General features: G+C 36.1%; 1 protein-coding gene across 2 annotated transcripts in view; it reads left to right on the top strand.

The window, feature by feature from the left end:
• Positions 1-23,392, top strand: part of Fam13a (family with sequence similarity 13 member A) — a 315,293-nt gene that overhangs the window by 37,184 nt on the left and 254,717 nt on the right. Inside the window, exon 1 of one of the 2 annotated variants that reach the window (XM_023564119.2) lies at positions 12,459-12,543. The exons of the other annotated variant lie outside the window; for it this stretch is intronic. The gene's annotated coding sequence lies outside the window, so the exon portion shown is untranslated. Of the gene's footprint in view, positions 1-12,458; positions 12,544-23,392 lie in introns of those variants that run through there. 2 annotated transcript variants of the gene reach the window in all.

Below are 23,392 nucleotides of genomic sequence, written 5' to 3'. Positions count from 1 at the left end.
CATTTCCTAAAATAGTCTTCATCTGATGGAAAGGTGCTTCTTTTTGTTAATATAACTTAAATTATATTTTATTTTTGCTATAATCTAGATCTTCTCTGTAAGTTTTCTTCTTTGTGATATGGCTCCTGGGTATCCAAAAGCGTGCTATACATCGTACTTCTGTTTGTTAACAATTTAGTTTGCAAACACAAGCATTCAGCAGAGTTTTGCTTCTGTTCACAAACTCTGCAATCGATAGACAGCCACAGCCATCTTCCCCACACAAACACAAACGCACTATCTTCCCAAAATTGTAAAACAAATTAAGTTCATGAGATGAAGAAAGTTTTGCCTTCAGATGGTTTGATGACTGAATCTATGAAATAAGCTAACAGTAGAGAGATTAATTTTTAAAAAGCCATTTTAATTATGAGCGTTTGTGCATGAATTTTGCAAAACATGAGACTCAGAGAAGGGCTACATGATGGAAGTCTTCATACCATCCTGAGTTACAGGCAGGAGCAGCAGCTGGGCACTGCTCCTGGGCTTGGGGCAACAGTTCTAGGGGTGGGAGAGGAGGAAGTGTGTGGTGAATAAAGGTTGTCTCATTCTGCAGATTGAAAACTGTCAGGTAACACAGGTTCTGTGGAGACGGAACTGGAACCCTGGTCAATCTGCTCCCAAATATCTGTTCTCCTTCAGAGGTGAAGCAACCAGAGCTGCCTGTTTTTGCTGACAGTTTCTGAATTCTTCACCAGCAGCATCACCTTGAAAGCAAAACTGCTTCTGTAGTCAGCCTTTATGTACCTGAAATTATGCACAAGTAGCAAAATTTGAAAAAGTCAGGGAGATCGCATCTTTGCTTTATTAGTATTATTCTCTCATTCACTGAAAATCTTGAGGTCAGATCTGAGAGTAAAGAAAGTATTGATTTAACACCTACTAGGAGTAAAGCATGCTTTAGTGTCAGGATAGCCCCTATGAAGTAAATTCACTTCTTAGTAAACTCGGGTAGAAACATAAAGAGATTCTGTCCTGTCCCTGACACAGCTTGGCCAAGGTGCTCATGTAGAGTAATGAGCACACTCTGCAGTGGTCACTCATAAATCTGGGTGTGGTGAGGCTCTTTACAGACACTAAATACCTGCTGGGTTTTGTGTGTATTGTGTGAGGTTGGGGATTGCTCCAGGCCCTCGCCCATGATAAGCAAGCATTGTGGCTGAGCCAGTACCGGCCCTCTGCCTATTGTTTTTAAGGCCTACCAAGACCAGGTGTAGCCAGTTATATGTATATATTCATTTTCCCTTTTCACAATACTTCATTTTTGGGTTTGGGACAGCATCTTCCTATGTTGCCCTGCCAGTCTTGTGCTCATGCTCTTCCTGTGTTAGCCTCCTAAGAACCTGGAACTACAGGCTTATGCCACCATGCCCTTCACATCTCCCCTTTTCTAATATACCTTACTACATAATAAAATTGCTTTCATATAATTTCCTTAAGGAAGATGACACTACTTTGATAATTCAATTCTCACAATAACAGATTAACTCATTTACTGTGTCACAGCTCAGGGGTCTGTTTCTTTTTTTCTAATATGTCGCTAGAGGCCCATGAAGAGAGGATATTAGAGCAAGTGAAGCAGTTTCATACTTGAATATGCTTAAAATTTTTCAGGTCAAGCTCCTCTCATCCCTGCTTTGTGGGTGGGAATTCTGGAATCCTAAATGAGTGATTTAGAGTGTAATTGCAACTGCAGCTGACAGTAAAGGTGTTGTCTGTGAGCATCCCTGTGGCTTACCATCTTGTAGCTCAGCTGCGGCCCTGTATTTGAGAGACAGCTGTTCAGATTCATTTGTGTTTTTATTACAAATTGTTAACTTTGAATTTACCTGGCATCCGAAGCTTTGTGATCACATACTTTTAAAGTAAAAAAACCAGTAACTCTAAATATCAGGTATTTATCATATACTTCACTTATCATATACTTCTATAGAAAATTTCTGCTAAAATGTTTATTTCTGTCAGAAACCTGGTTTAAATAACTCGTATTTAAAAGGGCGAGTCCAAGGGTCTTCAGTGATCATCTTTTCCTGTTGTCATGTTGAATATATTTCTGATAGCAAAAACCTGCCTTCCCTAATTGAGGTTTCTGGTATAATTATGTCAGCTTGGTGTATTCCTTAACTTTTGATCTTTTATCTTTATTTTGGTAAGCCAATGCTGTATGGACTTTTTATATTTATCATCCAGGTATGTTTTGGAAATAGGTATAAATGGTAATCTGTATTCGTCAGTTTTCCTGTCACTGGACACAAAACTGAAAACCTACAATTTAAAGGAAGAGAAGTTTCATGGGATTCAGTCCATGGTTGGCTGGCTCCAACTCAGGAACATCATGAGAAGTGCGTGATAGAGAAAAGCTGTTTAGTTCATGGAGGACAGAAAGCAGAGACCAGAATAGCACCAGAGCGGAAAGGGGCCAAGAATTGTATATGGTATTCATGGTCACACCTGGATACTTCATCTAGACACACCCACAAGTATTCTTCACTAATACTCTAGGTATTCCTTAATTGATTCAAACTGACACGTCACAATTGATAGTTACATAAGCAATAAAAATATTTAATTAGGGGTTAACTATGGATCTCTTTATTTGAATGCTATGTATTAAAAATTCTTCTGTAGTTGTTTCACAGTAACATAGTCTAGCATAATGAATATCAGTTCCAAGGCGCCCTGAGAGTGAAGGAAAACAGATAGATTCAGAATTTCCCAGAGCACAAGTTACTAGGGTCCTTAGTGGCAGAAGCAGTAGTAGTAATGGTTTCTGGACAGTAGGAAAACTACATGGTTCCATGTAATTTGGATCATATACAAGATACAATAGAAAAAATGGTGCTGTCCTTTAAAAAAATAATTACATTTGGAAGCATAGTGCCATTAATCCTTCACTTTGAGCACACTTTTCCCATTGTTCTTGCCACTTTCTGAAGCAGTTCTGGAGGTCCTCTTTCATGCGTGGCTTTAGTTGCTCTGTTGTGGCTGCCTCTGTGTCCTGAATCAATTCAGTGTTTACCTTTCCTGGTGATCTAGGCTTTGGGAAAGAGCCAAGGGTGACACAGTGGGAGAGCCAGTGAATAAGATGAATGAGTTTGCACCATAATGTTTTTATGAGCCTGCCTTTCTGTTGGATGGCAGTTGGCAGCAGCTTTCACTGTATTTTTGTTGTTGTTGTTGTTATACCTTGTAAAGACAGTCACAGCAGAGGACTTCCAGAACTGCTTCAAAAAGTGGCAAGAACTATTGCATAAGTGCCTTTGAGTTGAAGGGGAGAATTTTGAATGGAATTAATGATAATGTGTCTTTTACGTAATTTTAGAAATCCCCTGTATTTTTTAGTCACTTCTTGTACGTTGGTCAGAGTAAAAGACTTCTTTGTAACCTGTGTGTACCTGATTTATCTTAAGTATTCCTCAGAATCATACACATTCTTGATGACAGGTCAGATTGTAAAACTCCACAAACTACTGTAAAAGCTTTATCTGTTTATAATTTCCTAGGAAACTATGCAGGAGAAACTGACCAAGGTTCCTTTGGGGCACTTATAGTTATTACTCAAGATGACTGTAGTCATGTCATGCTGAGTCCATACAGTAACATAGATGTATTTCTGTTTTATAATTGGATATCTCTTGTTATTTGATGACTAGAATTGATTAAGTCTATCAATATTTTTAGTACCTTCTACTAGATTGTGGATGATATGAACAAATAAAAGATTAAATGTCTTAACTATAAAGGGTGTGCCATTTGAGAAAGTAAACTGTGGTTACATTTATTTTACAGTGCTTCAAATTAATGATAATATACAGTCAATGCTGAGTAATAGGAAAATCAACCTGGCTTATGATGATTAGAGAACAATCTGTGGAGAAAGTAAGATCAGGCTACATAAAATTAAAATGGATTAGTTGAGGAAAGGGCATAAGCAAAACAGAAAGTTAAGGTAAAGGAAGACAAAGAAAGGAAGGGATGGGGGAGGGAAAGGAGAGATAATGGAAGAATGTTACACACATGTACACACTTACCAGAAGGAAATCCACTCTATATAAATTCATGCACTAATAAAAATTTTAAAAACAGAATTGCCCAAGAGAGCTATCCATACCTGTAGGAGTTTAGCAAAAGATAGGATCAGAAATGTAGGTTGAGATCAGTTGGTGTAGAGTCCTGCATATTAGACCAAAGACCTAATATTTATCTTCAGTGAAGTTTTTAAGAAGGAAGTTACGTGACAGAGGCTTTAGGCCATGCTATGTAAGACAGTTAGATGGTAAGATGCTGGGAAGAGGCGGAACATCTAGGAGATACCCCACCTCCCAGTGTAAATCACAGGACCGGTGCTATGCGTCTGTACCAATTAATGATTAGCAATGGGATTTTTTTTGAAATTGTGATAAAATACACATGGCAGAAAATTTATCTTTTTTAGCATATAGCTCAGGATCGTTAAGGACATTTGCAAGTTGTACAGCCATCCCCACTATGCATTTCTACAGTGTTCTTATCATTCCAGACAAACATAATAGTGTTTTGGAGGAAGTCTACCAGAGATGGTAAACAGGAAACATGGTAGGTAGGTAGGTAGGTAGGTAGGTAGGTAGGTAGGTAGATAGATAGATAGAAAGAATAGTGTGTCCATTTCTTTTGTGAGGACCACAAAACCAAGAAGTTCTAAGTGACATAGGGCAGTTAGACTTGTTGAGTGGCTACTATTAAATGGTGGAGGGAATTTTGAGGCAGTTTTAGTAGCACCCTGCCTTGGAGTCAGCTGATTGTAGACTAAAACCTCCACAAACTCTGAGCTAAATAAACGTTTTCTTCCCTCATTTTGGGCATCAGGTGTTTTGTTTCAGCAACAAGAGAAAAGTAACCAAGACAGTGCTTTACTTGTGCTTGGCTTCTAATGCCATTGCAGTGAGTCCATAAACATTCCTTAGGAGGAAAGTGAAGCTCCATGAAGTAAGCCAGAGAACAGGTAGCTAGAATATGCAGAGCTGGAATCTGCCCAATGCAAGCTCAGGCCTTTTCTAATATGCTGAGTATATTGGTCAGCTGGGGCTACTACAACAGAATTCCCAGGCCAGGTGGCTTTAATAAACAACAGAAATTTCCAGAGGCTGGAGGCCCAGGAGGAAGTACTGGCAGAGATGGTTTCCAGTGGGCTCTCGTTTCTGCCTTCCCAGGGCCTTTGCCCAGTGCTGCAGCCCTCCTGGACACCTTTATAAGAACCCCAGCCCTGATTCAGAGCCCACCCTGATGGCTTCATTTATCTGTAACTACCCAAAAGGCCTGTCTTCAAATATAGTTCAGTTGCTGGATAGGGCTTCAGCCCATGGATTTTGTAGAAACAGAATTTTGTTTATAATGCTGTGCTTTTAAAAATTTGATATACATGAGTAAGGAATAAGCAAAAAGTACAGTGGAATGTTAATTAGGTACTCTGGGATAAAAATCATTATTACAGAAATGTTTTTTGTCTTGAATATCCTTAATGACTAGCAAAGCCAGGAGTAAGGAAAGAGTTTAAAATAAATGACATACTGTAGGAAAATGGCACTGGCTTGAGGTTTATGTTTACAGGTAATGTTTGTACATTTTTGTTTATATTTTAGTAGTGACTTTTCTCTGAGAATGTATTCTTTTTAATGATACAGTAGATGTCATTAAGTGAATGCCTACTACTTAGCTTAACTCCTACCAGATAGTTCATCTATTTTTTTGAAGCAGGATCTTGTTGTACAGTTCAGGGCTGGTCTTAAACATACTATTGTAGCTCAGGTTGGCCTCTAAACTTGCAGCAATTCTCCTGCCTCAGCTTCCTGAGTATTGGGACTGTAGGCATGTGCCACCATGCCCAGCTTCCTAGCAGATATTTTTATTAATGTGATCTTTTAATCCTGGTTCCAACTCTATTAAAATACAAGCACAATAACTTCCTTTAAAAGAAATTAATTCTAATGAATTGTGTAGCATATGGGCTCTGAATCCTTTCTGACTGGTTTTAATTTTTCAACTTGCCATTTGCTGCTTGCAGTAGTAAAGAGAAGTTATTTAACTTTTGCATATTAATTATCTATTGCTGCATATCAGTTACTCCAAAATGTAGTTGCCTAAAACAATAAATGTTCATTTTCTCACACTGTTTCTGTGTGTCAAAGATCTGGATGTAGTTGACCTAGGTGGTTCTGGTTGTAGGAAGCTTCAGCAAAAGTATTAGCAAGGGCTCTCTCATAGCAAGGATCAGGTAGGGCTGTGCTCTCTGCCTCTGCGGTGGCTTGTGCACAGTGCTAGTAATGTAGCATTGGCTCTTGGCTAGAGGCCACAAGTCCTTTCAGTACAGGCTTCCAGGGGTTTGTGAGAATATTCTTATAACGTAACTGGCTTTCCCAAGAAAAAGATGAAAGCTGTCCTTTTATAACTAAACCCAGATGTCGTGTTCTACCATGTTCTGTTAGGAATAAGTAATTAGTCTGTAGTCAAGGAAAGATGAATCTTTTGAAGTGAGACAGGTCAAACATTACAGGCATTTTAAAGCCATCATACTTAACTTTCCTCTGTTTTTTTTTTTTTTTTTAAGATAATGTCTCACTATATCGTCTAGCCTGGTTTTTAACTCACTACCTCAGGCTGGCCTCAACCTTACGGCAATCCTCCTGCCTCAGCTTCCTAGGTGATGGGATTACAGGTACATGCCACAATGCCTTACTTTAATTTTCCTCTTAAATATAGATAATAGTGATGTTTACTCCCTGAGGTTATTGTGGATATTGAAAGAATTTTCTCATGTAGAACACTTAGAACAATTCCAGTCATGGAATTGTACTTAACATATGTCATAAAATTCCAGCTATGGAATAAATACTTAACAAGCTAATGTTTCTCAACCATGCAGGCAAGAATTAACCTGATTCATTTGAAAAAAATCACAGAGACCAAGTCATACTGCGGGCTGATTGAATCATGGCCTCTGATGGTGGGGCATTAATGCACTCCTTTGCACGTACTCTTCTCCCAGTTCACCTGCAGCCATCACTATTGGCCCTTGCCTTCTCGGTCAGAAGAAGATAAACCGTTTGCTGTGATTCTATTTTTTCATCTCCATGAAAGAGACTGTTTTCTTTTCCTTTTCCTATGCTAACTTCCTTGTGTAAAAAACTGTTGCAGAAGATTAAATATTTGCCTGCTTAGTAATTAGGAAAGAGAAAGGAAAGGAAAAAAAAAAGACAGGTTTCAAAGTGGAGTTCGAGCTAGAACTTTAAGTTGTTGATTGAGTTGATGACTATACAAAATAGACTAAATCTTTCATAAATTCTTTGGGGTTATTTTTAAATTGCCAACCAAGTGATTTTACTTTTTATAACTTAAAATTTTCATGAAAGTTTAAACTTGCAAATGTATATTATGTATAGCATATATACAAATGTATGTTATGTATAGCAAAGGAGTTTTTGTTATTTGTGACTGATAAATTGCTTTTCAGTTGTTAAATTGAGATAAAAGCATTAGGTTTGGGACTTTATTGCTTATATAGAAAATTAATGCACTGTCCTGCCAACAACAGGTTTATAGATTTGTTAGGAAAATATATTGTATACACAAAGAGCCAGGATTCAGAGGATAAACGGGATTAAAACAGCAATTATTTCTAAGTCAGATCGTAAGGGGCCCAGGGAAAAGGAGGTAACTCCTGAGCTGGACACATCGATGATGTGACTTTTAGGCAGAGGGAACCGTGTGACTGGAGACATTGAGCAAACACAGGTGTGTGATTGGAACAGTAAAGTAGAGTGTGGTGTGTGTGTGTGTTAAGAGTAAATACAACTAGATTTGGTAATCTTCGATAAAGTTATTACTCAAATAAAAAGTGATATAGTCCTGCTTTGTTAGCCTAAATAAATTTATCATCTTCAATGAATATATTCTCTTTTATTTAAAAAATATCTAGCTTTACATGGTGGGGCATTCTTGTAGTCCAGCAACTCAAGAGGCTGAGGTAGGACTATTGCAAACTGAAAGGAAGACTGCACGGAGGAGATAAGAAGGCAGATTTTCTTTTGGTACTGGGGACTAAACTCACAACCTTGCACTTCCAAGGCAGGCACTTAAGCTGCTGAGCTAAATCCCCAGTCCAAGAAGGCAGCTTTTAATCTTTACACCAGTGGATTGTTTGTTGTATCTTCATGCCAGTGAACTGTTGCAGGATAATTCCTCAAGGCAATAGCACTGAATTTAGGAAAGTTTAGTGTCTACTGAATTTACAAGTAGGAGTTACAAATCAGGTGACACAATGTTACATATTAGTTACATATATTGAGTCCTATATTGACAGTGATTTTTGGCTGTTTTGGTTTAAGAACCTTTTGACAGTGATAAAACCTCACTTCAGGAGGGCTAGAGAGTACAACAGGGAGAAGACTCTAGATGTTTGATTGGGTCCCCCAGTGTCAAAATGAGAACATATTTTTCTCTTTAGGGGCCGAATCCCTCAAGAGCAGGGCTGGGCATTGCTTCCTAATGATCTCATTTCTTATACTTTTTCACCTGTGTGCCTGAGCCTACCCCTCCCCCAGCTATCTCAGGTACCCAGCATCCCTTCACTGTTTCCCAAGAACCTCAGTCCTCCTGCCTGTGGACATTCTTGCCTGGGTTATTGGGTGTTACAAGGTTCTTGAGCCTGACAGCCTTTCTGACAGTCTGTTTTCAGTCATTGGTATCCATTTCCAAATGTCTTGGAAATGTCATCTATTTCTATCTTTTCTGCTGTTCTTCTTTTTTAAACCTTGACTGTTTGTGTTTTCAAACTTATCTTTCTGTCATTTCAATAGAGTCTTGGGAAGAAATGCATATATCAGTCTGTCAGTAAGTAGAAATTCTCCCTTATTCTTTTACTCCCTATACCTGATTTTAGTGGAACAAAATTTTATAATGACAGCTGTGCAAACAGTATGTGAGCCTTAAGTGTCTGTGAATTTTAGCTTAAGAGTATTTAATAATTTAGATAGCAACTATTTTCCGTAAGAAAACCACTGTAACGATAGGACAACTTTAATCAGTACCACGGCTAATTGTAAAGAAATTGAACGTAATGGACAAACTTAAGCCTAAAACTTGAGTTCTGTTTTTGTTTTTTACTCAAGAACTTCAAGGTAACATGGAATTAAGTCTTTTATCCCACTATCATGATGTCCTCCCTACTGTTTAAGGTTATTTGAATGTTTTTGACTTATACTTTTATAATACTATGCAAGTGTTGCTGACAGTAGTTACTGTCATTCCTTGGGTAGTGTAATCTCCACAAGAAGCATATGAAAGATTTCTTTTCCTAGGTTAGTACCATCTTGCTACAAAGTATCTTTTCTTTTTGAAACTAATCAAGGCTCCCAAGTTCTGTTTTTATGCGAAACAGAATCCAAATTTTAGCTTTTTTCAGTAATGTGCCTTTTAAATTTTGTGTAAAGCAGTGCCAAGCATATATTCATTTTTTCTAGGTGAAGACTCAAACCCACAGAAAAATTAAATGAGTGATATCTGCATACCTCCTGAAGGTGCCAGTCAGTCAGAAATGTAGCGCCAGCTGGGTGGTGGTGGTACATGTCTTTGATCCTGGCATTCTGAGAGAGTGAGACAGAAGGATTACAAGTTTGAGCCCAGCCTAGACAATTTAGAGGCTCAGCAATAGCTTTTAAAATAAAAATTTTAAAAAGAGTTAGAGGGTCAGGGATGTAGCTCAGTGGCATAAGCACCTTCCTGGCAAGCACAAGGTTGCAAGTTTGATCCCTGGTATGTATAAATAAATGAATAAATAAATAAATAAATAAATAAATACAGAGTTGGATTGTATCTTAGTGGAAAGACTCGGTGTAGTACTACAAAAGAGAAGCTGGGGAGGGGGAAAAGGACAAGCTGGGAAACCCATGTTTTTATATGCAGCATCATACATTTTGGCAACATTCCAGTTGAACTGCCGCTGCTATCCAGTTCCATGTGATAGGAAAAACTTTGTATTTATCACTCCCCGTGACCTCTTAAGATTATAAGTCCTCATGACGAGGTGTTTTCTTTGCTGAGTACACATATGTACCTTCATTTGCCTTATAATGGCCTTTGACTCTTTGAGATAATATTAAGTAGGGAGCGCAGCTATCAAGCATATAAAGGGAAGCTATGACTGGGCAGTTATTCCGCTAAGAGCAGCAAGTCTTGAAGGGTGCCAGTGTGTCCATGTGTGCCTGTGGGCTTGCCTGTGTACAATTGTTGCCATCTTTCATCTCCTGGCATCTTTCATGCTGTTCTCTTTATCTCTGAGGGCTTAGTTCTTTTAAAAAGTATTGTCATTGTATTGGATTATGAGGAGAGAGTAGATACATTAATCTTTATGTGCAGCAGTCTATCATCTTAAATGGCAGATCTCTTCTTTCGTTTTTCCTATCTTGATTTTAAAGCCAACAGAACTCTTCAACAGCTTTATTACCCAACATTAAATTGACTTAAAGTGTCTCAATCAGTGATTTTTAGTGTATTCACAGAGTATAACCTTCACTACTGTCTAATTTTAGAACATTTTTATAACCCCAGGAGAAACTCTGTGTCCATTAGCAGTCTCTCCTTTTGCTTCTGCCACCTCCATCCATAGGCAGACACTAATATTCTTCTGTGTGTGTAGATTTGGCTATCATGGACATTTCATATAAATGGAATCACACATTTGGCCTTTTGTGAGAGACTTTGTCATAGTTCAAGGTTCACCCATGTTGTAGCATATATCACTTCATTTCTTTTTATGGCTAACTAGTGTTTTATTGTATGAGTATATCATGTTTTTATTTACCCATTCGTCTGTTGCTAGACATCTGAACTGCTCCTACTTTTTGGCCAGAGTGCATGGTATGACATAGTTATGGATATTTATGTAACAAGTTTTTGTGTGGTATACATTTTTGTTTCTCTTCAGTATCCATTCAATAGTTACTATGTCATTTGGTAACTTTGTTAATTTCTCTACATCCTTCCCAACCTCTCATATGTTTTGCTTGTGGCCAGCCTCATAGTAAAGGCTATAGAATTTTGTAATAGTGGTGAGATTATGGGCTGAAAGCGAGGTGGGGAGGGAGAGAGAGACAATTCTTCGTTACTTCCTACTGGGTTTTTTTTTTTTTTTTGGTGGGACATCTTATCTAGATTGACCTGGAAGAAAAGATAAAACAGCTGGCAAATGAATTATTTAAAAAGATTATAATATATATTAATAGAAAATCAACCTGCATAAAATAAATATTGAAAATTTGTTTCATATCAATTTGAAGGGATACCAAATTCTAGCCATCTACATTTCTGCCCTAAATATCTTAGATTGTATTTCAAACACCTGACTTGTTAATATCATGGAATTAACCTTTTATTTATTAACCTTTACTGAGTCCATGAACAATTCAAAGCCCTTAAAGGAAAGGGTGTACCCATAGGAAATAGGGACTCCAGGCTTGATAGTTTAGTTTGTAGAGTATCAAAACCACTTTCAGACAGGTTAGACCTGATAGCTTATTAAGTAATGCTTAGAGAAAAACAGCTAGTGGTAATATGACTTGCACTGAAATTACACATTGACTGTACTTTTCCATTTAATATGGCACTCAACGTACAGAGAAAGCTGTTTTACTAGTTGACATATTGCCAGTATCATTCATGCATATTGTCACATGAGAGGTTCCTTGTCCTTCACACCATGGTTGTTTTTCATAGGTTCCTGTGTGCGTACATTTTCTTTAGCTTCTCAGTACTGTTAAAAGCATGTCTAACATCTTGCCTAGATATGTACTCCCAATTTTAATAGGTAGGGTATTCCATATTTTTCATGCCACCTTTCTCCACTGACAAGCAATCAGCACCAAATAAATATTCCTAAAATCTATGTGCTGTGCTACTGTGTAGGTATCATTAGGGGTTCGTATTTGTTTATAGAATTGAAATTAAAGTATAACTTCTTAGTTCTTTCTGCTGACCTTTGCTCTTATAGACATGGAAGTTCATTCTGATAGTAGGAGCTGTATAAATATCAGGTTAATTGGTAATAGCTACTGCATTTCATAAGAAGCTAATCAAAATTTATAATTCATTAGTAATGTCTAAGAGTGGGCTGTAATTTATTAATTTTTATTAGTTGCTTTATGCTAAGAAATTTATGTGAGGCCTTTTAGAATCTTGCACAGTTATGTTTTTAAAATGTAAGACCTATAAAGAGTAAGTTTTCCTTTGCATAGGAAAACGTCAGTCCCATTAACCTAAAGCTGTACTAACATTGTGTCCATAAGCTTCTCATCATGTGAAAGAAGTGATTCCACTCCTGGGAATGAGATGTATAAGTGCTTCCCAATCAGGGTATTTTGACCTCCCTCTTTTTTTTTTTTTTTAATACAGGGGATTGAAATTACCACCTCGCGCTTGCCAGGCAGGCACTTATGCCTCTGAGCTAAATCTCCAGCCCTCCCCCTTCATTCTTCTGTAAGTGCATATTTAAAAAGAAATAAAATTCCTATTTTGTTTATTCATATGTAGTTTATAAAACATTTTGTGCTCAGGCATTCTTACAGACTTTTATTGAAATGTAACCTCTATAAACTATTCAAAGCTATAGAGCTATACTTTATCATATATGAATTAAGATTATTACCTCCCCCTACTCAACAATTTTGTTCCCTTTTTTACTGACTCAGGAAAAAATTCTTAAGAAATGTATGAGGCACTGTGTTGGGTGCTCTGTAACAATAATCATTGACTTTTGCAAGTGTTCTGATGAAAGCACATGCTCTGAGGTCAGAATGACTGAATTTAAATTGCAGCTAAATTATATGGCAGTTGGTGATTATGGGCACCAGCTACTAGTTCTCTGTTTCAGTCTACTTTTCTTTAACTGAGGAATATATTAGATTCCTATGGCTACCTTAGTAGAATACTACAAATTTAGTAACCTAACACAGTACAGTTTTATTAGAACCCTGTGGGTAATTAGTGCATAAGCTAAGCTGTTCCTCTACTCCAGCTCACACAAAGTCTAATAACTCACGGTGGCAATCATGATGGGCTTTCTCTAAGGAAGAATCTGCTCCTGACCCACTTGGGTTATTCACAGAATTTGGTTCCACACACTTATCTGCCTGCAGTCTCTCTTTCCTTGCTAGCTTTTCAACCTCTAAAGGCTGCACATGTTTTCAGGCTTGTGACCCTTCTTATCCTTCAAAGCCCACAGAAGCTTGTTGTGCTGTCTAATAGACAAGTTTTCAGGAGTCCTCTGTGAAGTTTAATAAATGGAGGAAAGCAATTTTGATAAACCTAGCACTGCAAGGATGACTATTTAGGTTGTTTGATGCCTGATCTCATAGCTTTAAGATTTATCATCATAGGCATCAGTATTTTGCAGAATTGTTTTTCTCCTTAAAGCCAAGATTACAAGTACACTATTACCTTAATGACCATTGGAAAGCAGAGGCATATGGAAAACACCTGGATAAATGTCAACATTAGAGTTAGGTTCAGTCCTGTATAACCACAATCTTCTTTTAATGAGGGCAAATGTTGTTATACAGTTCTGTGTTTGCTGCTTATCCTGAAACAAAAGTGTTTATGATATTCAAGTGCTGAATGAATTGCTCTACAATATGTACACTGTACTAGTTTTATAGTTGAGTTTTAGAAATAGGTCATATGTAAGCAATAACAAATAAATGCTTTCAGAAATACTTAAATACTTCAAAGGGATACTTTTCAATAATAGATAAAGGTTATTTGTAGATGAGAAAAAATTAATATTAAAGAAAATGATAAATATTTCAGTAATTACCCAAAATTTTCTTAAAACTTTTATACTTGTGAATTGTGGCGTGATTTAATTCTAGTTTAATTTAGAAATAACTGCGAGTTTAAAACATATATGTTAATATATTTGCAGAGGTATATTTTCCTTTGATTTCTGAGGCTGTTCTTTGGAATTTCACTGCTGAGTACCTTCAACTACCAAATGAGAATGTGTGTATATACAAATGCATACACCTGTTTTTTGAGACAGTCTTTCTATACCCAGTCTGACCTTGAACCTCTGGGGTTAAGCAGACTTGTCTCTCAAGTAGCTGAAACTACAGGAACTAGCCTCCAGCCAGCTTCAAATGAGATGTTCTTGTTCAAGTATCGTTTGTAACCCACTTCCCACCTAACACTATAACCCAGCTAATTCTAAATGGGCTAGTTGTTCCATGTTTCTTGAAGATGTATCTGAGAGAGAGATATCTCACTTTACTGACATGTTGATCGTCATACAGTATCTTAAAATGTGTATTACTCTATTAAAATTGTTTTTCAATTTTTATTAGTATGTGCTTGCACTGCATAATGAGTATATTAATCATGGAAAGTTGGTACATATATATAATACATCTCGGTTCTTTGTGCATCCTCCTACCCTTTTCCTCTTTCCTCGCCCTCTGTTCTTGGTTCCCTTCCCATTTGAAAAAAATCTTATGTCTCTATTTCCTATTATATTTTATTTTTATTTTAATTATATAAATTAATTTCTTGATCACTTTTTATATGCAAGGCATTAAGATTATTCATAAGATGGTTTAAACTCAGTATTTACCAGTTTGGGGAATTTGAATTTTACCTACAGATATCAAACACAATCTCAATTGGGCCTTCTAACAATTTTGTTTATATTTGCAATCATCGGTTCTTACTCTGGTTCAGTACTTTCAGTTTTCCTGGCCCTGTTACAATATGTATTGTTTAATGTGTTACCCTGGAGAGTGATTTCTAGAAGTTGTTTCTTTGTGTGTATTGGGTTGTTTACTAATATATCCCAAATGCTTAGAAAAGTACTTGCACAGGTGGCCCCCTCCCCTACTTCCCTTTTCCCTTTTCCCTTCATCCCTTCCCTCCTCCAGAAAGTCTACCTCCCTGTTTCCTACTACCTGTCCTTTATTTTACTCTCTATTTGTATTTTGACTTCTCATGTAAGAGAAATCGGATGATATTTAACTTTCTTAGAGTTATTTCACTTAACATTATTGCAGTCAATTTTCCTGCAACTGACGTGAATTCATTCTTCTTTATGGTTGAATAAAATTCCATCGTGTATATATATGACATTTTCTTTATCCATTTGACTCTTGATGGGCGTCTAGGGTGTTCCAGAGCTTAGCTATTGTAAATTCCAGAGCTTAGCTATACAGCTATATAAAAATGGATATCCATGTATCACTACACTTACAATTTACCCAGGAGAGATATAAGTGGGCCAAACAGAATTTCTATTTTTAGTTTTTTGAAGAATCCCCCTACATATTTCTGTAGTGGTTGTGCCAGTTTACATTCCTCTTTGAACACTGTGAACATGTTCCTCTTTCTCCGCATTCCTTGTGTTCTTGATAATAGCCATTATGACTAGAGTGAGATGAAATCTCAGTGGTATTTTGATTTGTATTTCCCTAATGGGTAAAGACAGAGAACAATTTTTCATGCCCTGATTGGCTATTTGTATGTCTTTGGAGAAGTCTAGTCACTCTATTTGACCATTTTTTGTTGGGTTGTTTGTCTTCTAAGGGTAATTTTTTAGAGTTCTTTATTCTAGATGTTAGTATTCTATCAGAAGAGTAGCTGACAACATTTTTTTCCTATTATTTAGGTTTTTTTCTTCATTCTGTTGCTTGTTTTTCATTTGTTTATTTTGGGGGTTTTGCCATAAAGAAGCTTTTTAATTTGAGATAGCCCCATTCTTTTATTTTCAGTATTATTTCTTGTGCTGATAATAGTTCTGTTCCGGAAGTCCTGTGTTTGTAGATTCAAGTGTTTTCCCTTTGTTATTGTCCAATTTCAAAGTTTGTGTCTGCATCTTTGATCCATTTTAACTCTTATTTATTTTAGTACAGGTTTAGAAATACAGATCTAGTTTCATTCTTCTACATGTGGATAACTAGTTTTCCCAACACTATTTGTTAAAGAAGCTATCTTTTCTCCGTATGTTTTTATGGAACTCTGTCAAAAATCAGATGGCTGAAGGTTCACGGGGTTGTCACTGTGTCTTCTTTTTATTCTAGTGGTCTACATGTCTATTTTTGTACTAATACCATGCTGTTTTTGTTACTGGAGCTTTGTAGTATAACTTGAAACCTAGGATTTTGATGCCTCCTGCTATACTCTTTTTGCTTAGGATAGCTTTGGCTCTTTTAGGTCACTTTAGTTCTGTATAAATTTTACAATCATTTTTTCTCATTTTGTGAAGAATATTGTTGATATTGCAATAGGAATTATATTAATTCATATATTGTTTTTGATAGTATACCAGTTTTAACAATATGGATTCTGCCTATTGCAGAGCAGAGTTTTTATATCTAATCAAATTAATTTTGATAAGTCATATATTTGTCTAGGAATCTTTTCTTTATCTTTTCAAATAACAGATTCTTTCATCCTTTAGCCCTTTGCACTATTTAATTTCAATTTCTGATTTCTGCATTTATCTTTATCATTTATTTTCTTCTACCAGTTTGGGTTTGGATTATTCTTATTTTTCTAGGCCCTTGACATGAATCATTTGTTTATTTGAGATTGCTTTTTTTTTTTAATGTGAGTGCTCACAGCTATGAACTTCCCTGTTAGAACTGCTTTCAATGTGTTTCAACGGTTCTGATGTGTCGTACTCCCAGTGTCGTATGGTTCTAGAAATTTTAACATTTCTCCCTGATTGTGTCTATGTGCTATTGATCATCCAATAGTATATTAATCAATGTCCATGTGTTTGTGTAGCATCTGTGGTAGGTTATTTTTTCTTTTCCACTTTCTAACTTCATTCTGCTGTGATCTGATGAAACAGAAGAGATAATTTCAATTATTTTGTATTTATGGCCTAAAATATGGCATGTTTTTTGAGAAAATTTGGTGGCTAACTGAAAGTATCTTCTGCCATTGTTGAATGAAACATTATAGCTATTTGATAAATTAATTTGTTGTGTGGTGTGGTCTAACTCTGATACTTCTTTGTTGATATTTTGTCTGTTTGTGAGAATGAGAATATTAAAGTCCCCTTCTATGATTGTACTCTGTTTGTATATGTTCTTTTAAATCAAATGTTTTGTTTTATGAAATTGGGTATTTTGACATTTAGAGAATATACATTTACAGTTGTTACTCTTCTTGGTGAATTGTTCTCCTTATTGATAGATAAGCGACTTTCTTTGTCTCTTGGGATCAGTTTTGGTTTGAAATTAACTTCATTAGAAGTTAGAAAAACTACTGCTGCTTTCTTTTGGTCTCTGGCTGCATGGAATATGATTTTCTATTCTTTCACTTTTAGTCAGTGCCTGCCTTTGTGGATAAAGCATGTCTCTTGCAGGCAGCATATTGTTGCTTTTTGATTCAATCTGTCTGCCTGTGTCTTTCAGTTAGTATTGTCATGTACACTGAGAATTATTCTTTTTTTTTTTTTTTATTTAAGAGGAAAAAGAGAAAAACACAAAACAAAACAAAGCAGTGTAAGGTTACATATAATACAGAACTACAAAAAAAAGCATAACAGTAAGAAATCACCTGTTAATAGATTACATATTATCATCTTGGAAATAGTTGCTCAAATCACAGTATCAAAGAATACAAAGTAGACATTCAAACAGAGAGACTACAAACAGCTGTGTTCAATGATCCAAAAACATTAATATAGTCAGCTATTCAACATCCCTATACACACTTGCTGTTATATCCGTTAGAGCTCTTTTTTCCCCTTCCTCTCTTTTTACAACAAAATTTACACATTTTAGATTTTATTACTCCTTAGTTCTTATTACTTTTTTGGGGGGGGAGAATAAAGTCAAATATGGCAGAACAAAGCTGTCAGTGAAAACCAAGGATAGACTTAGCACATGATGTAGAACAGAGTATACGGTTATTAACAATAGTTATCAACGTTGTCTCTTGTTTCCTTAAAAAGATTTGTCTATCTCATTAGATATTATAAAGTTGGACAAAACAGTAGAGAACAAGACCAATAAAACTTAGACATTGTAAACATTACAGGACTTCCAAAGGAGACAATAGTCAAACCAGAATGGGCATCTTAGTGAATCTTACTGCCTTCAAAGTAGTTGCCTATACCCTTGGACCTGATACTATCCCACAGAATGGAACAGAGTCTAATCAGTCAAAACAAGATCGTGGGAGCATTACAGGACTTCAAAACAAGTTAATAGGAAATCGAAAAGAGTTACTATTATATATCCTAATTTTTAAAATTTTTCCCTTAATTAAAATAAACATAAGAAATAACTAAATAATTTTTTTAAAGAATAGTAGTTACCATAGTGTCTGTCTTTTTCCTTGAGATATTTGGATAAAACTTCATATACTATAGCTTCAAATATTTCCATATCAAGAAGCCCGGAATAAAGCCTTTCTAATTAATAAGTGAAAATTTTATAAGGGTTCAAGGCCACATAATGGGGAATCATGATTGCCACATATTTTCATATATTTGAATCATTACTTACATTAGGGAAACTATTCGGTATTCATACATGCGAGATTGATTTATTTCACTTATGAGTATGGTCTCAAGCTGCGCCCATTTATTGATAAATATCTCAATGTGATCCTTCTTTATAGCTGAATAATATTCCATTGTATAGAAATACCACAACTTTTTTATCCATTCCTCAGTTGATGGACACTTGGGTTGTTTCCAAGATCTGGCGATTACAAATTGTGCTGCTATAAACATAGGTGCACATAAATCACTGTGGTATGATGCTTTCAGTTCTTCTGGGAATATGCCTAGAAGTGGAATAGCTGGAATAAATGGGATTTCCAATCCCAACTTTTTGAGAAACCTCCAGACAGACCTCCACAAAGGCTGTACCAGTCTACACTCCCACCAACAGTGCAGGAGAGTTCCTTTTTCCCCACATCCTCTCCAGCATTTGTTGTTGTTGGTTTTCTTGATCCTGGCCATTCTTTCAGGAGTGAGATGGAATCTCAGTGTGGTTTTAATTTGCATTTCTCTGATGACCAATGATGATGAGCATGTTTTCATATATTTATTTGCCATTTGCATTTCTTCATCTGAGAATTGCGTATTCATCTCAGATGCCCATTTTTGGATTGGATCTTTGAATTTTGGAGGTCTGAGTTTTTTTAATTCTTTATATGTTTTAGACAAGAGTCCCTTGTCTGAGAGAGAATTCACTAAAATCTTTTCCCAGTTTGTGGGTTTTCTTTTCACTATGCTGGAGATTTCTTTTGACATGCAGAAACTTTTTAATAAGATGTGGTCCCAGTTATTGATTCTGGGAAGTGTTTCCCGTGCGGTTTGAGTCCTGTTCATGAATTCTCTACCTACTCCTATGTCTCCAAGGTTTCTACCCACTTTGTCTTCCAATAGATTTAGTGTTTCTGTTTTAATATTCAGATCTTTGACCCATTTAGATTTTAATTTAGTACATGGTGATAGACATGGGTCTAGCTTTAGTTTTCGGCAAATGGAGAGCCAGTTTTTCCAGCACCATTTATTAAAGAGACTATCGTTCTTCCAGTGAACCTGCTTGGCTCCTTTATCAAAGATAAGGTGGTTGAGTGTGTTTGTAGTTGTGGTTGTATCTTCTAATCTATTCCATTGATCTTCGCCTCTATTTTGATTCCAATACCATGTTGATTTTACTACTGTTGCTTTGTAGTATAATTTCAAGTCAGGGATTGTGATGCCTCCTGCTTTGCCTTTGCTGCTTAGAATTGCCTTTGCGATTCTAGGTCTCTTCTGGTTCCAGATGAAATTTAGGAGTGATTTCTCTAGATCTATAAGGTATGTTGATGGTATTTCTATTGGGATTGCATTGAATCTGTATAAGAGTTTTGGGAGAATGGCCATCTTCACAATGTTTGTTCTTCCTATCCATGAGCAAGGGATGTCTTTCCATTTTCTGAGATCATCTTCAATTTCCTTTTTCAGTGTATTATAGTTTTCACTGTATAAGTCTTTCACTTCTTTCGTAAGAGTAATTCCTAAATATTTCATTTTTTTGCTTGCTAATGTGAATAGTCCAGTTTCTCTTATTTCCCTCTCTGTAATTTTGTTGTTCGTGTATAGGAATGCTATTGATTTCTGAGTATTGATTTTGTATCCAGCCACATTACTGAATTTATTTATTGTATCTAAGAGTATTTCAATGGAGTTTAGGGGGTCTTCTATGTAGAGTATCATGTCATCTGCAAACAATGATAACTTAACTTCTTCTTTTCCTATCTTTACCCCTTTTATTTCTCTTTCTTGCCTAATTGCTCTGGCTAGTACTTCCAGTACTATATTAAATAGGAGTGGTGATAAAGGACATCCTTGTCTTGTGCCTGATTTTAAAGTAAAGGCTTTCAATTTTTGGCCATTTAGAATGATGCTGGCTGTTGGTTTGTCATAAATGGCCTTTATTATATTGAGGTAAAGACCATCTATTCCAATTTTCTGTAGAGTTTTTATCATGAATAAATGTTGGACCTTATCGAAGGCTTTTTCTGCATCTATAGAAATGATCATGTGATTCTTATTTTTGGCTTTATTGATATGGTGGATTACATTTATTGATTTGCGTATGTTGAACCATCCTTGCATTCCTGGGATGAATCCCACTTGGTCATGGTGTATAATCTTCTTGATGATTTGCTGGATCCTATTTGCCAATATTTTATTGAGGATTTTTGCATCTGTGTTCATTAGGGAGATCGGTCTATAGTTCTCTTTTTTAGTTGGGTCTTTCTCAGGTTTTGGTACTAGAGTAATATTTGCTTCCAGGAACGACTTAGGAAGGATTGCTTCCCTTTCAATTTCATTGAACAGTTTGAAGAGTGTCGGCATTAGGTCTTCTTTGTATTTCTTGTAGAATTCTGCAGTGAATCCATCTGGGCCTGGGCTCTTCTTGGTGGGTAAGGACTTAATTACATTTTCAATTTCAGTAACAGAGATTGGGTTATTCAACAGTTTTACATCCTCTTGATCTAGCTTTGGCACTTCATATGCTTCTAAGAATCTGTCTATTTCTTCTGTGTTATCAAACTTTTGAGAGTAGAGGTTTTCGAAGTAGGTGTTAATGATCTTCTGTATTTCTATTGGGTCTGTAGTGATTTCTCCTTTTTCATTTCTTATTGCATGAATTTGAGCTTTTTCTTCCCTTTTTTTAATAAGGTTGGCTAGGGGCTTATCGATTTTATTTATTCTTTCAAAGAACCAACTCTTTGATTTGTTGATTCTTTGGATTGTTTTCTTAGTCTCTATTGCATTGATTTCTGCTCTGATTTTTATAATTTCCTCTCTTCTTTTGGCTTTGGGCTTGACTTGCTCTTCTTTTTCTAGCTGTTTGAGGTGTAGCATCAAGTTATTTATTTGTATTCGTTCTGTTTTCCTGATGTGGGAACTCAGTGCAATAAATTTTCCTCTCAGGACGGCTTTCATTGCATCCCACAGGTTCCGGTAAGTTGTATCTGTATTTTCATTTTCTTTTAGGTATTGTTTGATTTCTTCTTTAATTTCCTCTGTGACCCACTGATTACTCAAGAGTGTGTTATTCAGTTTCCATGTGTTTGTGGGATTTTTGCAGTATCTTTTATCATTAATTTCTAATTTCAGAGCGCTATGATCCGATAACATGCAAGGGATGATTTCAGCTCTTTTGCACTTGTTTAAATATGTTCTGTGAGCTAATATATGGTCTATTTTAGAAAATGATCCATGTACTGCTGAGAAGAATGTGTATTCTGATGTTGTTGGGTGGAACATCCTGTATATGTCTATCAAACCCATTTGTTCACAGGTATGATTCAGTTCTGTTATTTCTTTGCTCATTTTCTGTCTGGTTGATCTGTCCCTTGGTGTCAATGGCGTATTAAGGTCTCCTGTTACAATTGTGTTACTGATAATTTGAGTTTTCATTTCTGTTAATAATTGTTTTATATAACTTGGTGCTCTGGAGTTTGGTGCGTATATATTTAAGATAGTTATCTCTTCCTCTTGGAGTTTTCCCCTTACAAGTATGTAGTGACCTTCTTTGTCCTTTATGGTCATTGCTGGTTTAAAGTTCACGTTGTCTGCAAACAGAATGGCTACTCCTGCCTTTTTCTGGATTCCTGCTGCATGAAGAATTGTTTTCCATCCTTTGACTTTCAGTCTGTGAGTATCCTTCTGGGTTAGATGGGTTTCCTGTAAACAGCATATGGTTGGATTTTGTTTCTTGATCCATTCTGCTAGTCTGTTTCTTTTGATTGGTGCATTGAGACCATTTACATTAATGGTTATTACTGTTAAATGCTGGTTAATTGTAGGAATGTTATCTCTCTGCTGTTGCATCTTTATCTTTCTGTTCTGTTTAATTATTTGCTTTGCTTAGTGGTTTTTTCCTTTGTGTATCTAAACTGTCTTTCAATATTTTTTGCAGGGTTGGTTTGGTGTTCATGAAGTTCTTCAGCTGTTCTTTGTCATGGAAGTATCGTATTGCACCATCTATTTTGAATGATAGTTTTGCAGGATATATCAGTCTTGGTTGGAAATCATTTTGCTTTAGGATCTGGAATATTTCACTCCATGCTCTTCTTGACTTTATCGTTTGTGCTGAGAAGTCTGCTGTGATTCTGATAGGTTTTCCTTTATAAGTGATCTGTCTTTTCTCTCTGACAGCTTTTAGTAATCTATTCTTGTGTTGGATTTCTGGGATGGTGATTATTATATGTCTGGGTGTAGTTTTATTTTGGTTATGAGTGTTTGGAGTTCTATATGCTTCACTGATCTTGATGTCAGTTTCTGATCTCATGCTTGGGAAATTTTCAGCTATTACTTCTCTAAATATCCGCTTGACATCCTTTATGTTGTCTCCCTCTCTTTCATTAATCCCTATCATTCTTATGTTATTCTTCTTTGCATCGTCTTGCAGTTGTTGAATTGTTGTTTCCTGATTCCTTGTTATTTTCAAAAGATCTTTCCTTTCCTGTTCACTAGCTGCAATCATGTCTTCAAGGTCTGAAATTCTATCTTCACTTTCATTAAGGCGGTTTTTACAACTTTCAGTGGAGTTTTTTATTTCCTGTATATCTCTGTGCATCTGCATTATGTATTCTGTTTGTTTCTTATATTGCTCGTCTAGGGATTCTATCTTTTTGTTTAGTTCCTCCAATTTTTTATCTGTGTTTTCTTTAGATATATTTAGAATCTCTTTCATTTCTTTTATCATTTCTTCTTTTATCTGGGAGATTATTTCGAGTTTGAATTTCTTTAAAGCTTCCTGGAGTTGTTTGTCAACTTCAGTAGCTATTATGTCCGATATATGAGGTGGATGGGATA

Source organism: Cavia porcellus, unplaced genomic scaffold, assembly GCF_034190915.1.
Source record: "Cavia porcellus strain 051 isolate PalLab524CR breed Dunkin Hartley unplaced genomic scaffold, mCavPor4.1 scaffold_4, whole genome shotgun sequence".
NCBI classification, from domain to species: Eukaryota; Metazoa; Chordata; class Mammalia; order Rodentia; family Caviidae; genus Cavia; species Cavia porcellus.
The sequence above is the reverse complement of the archived record's forward strand: the minus strand, read 5'-3'. Positions and strand labels throughout refer to the sequence as shown.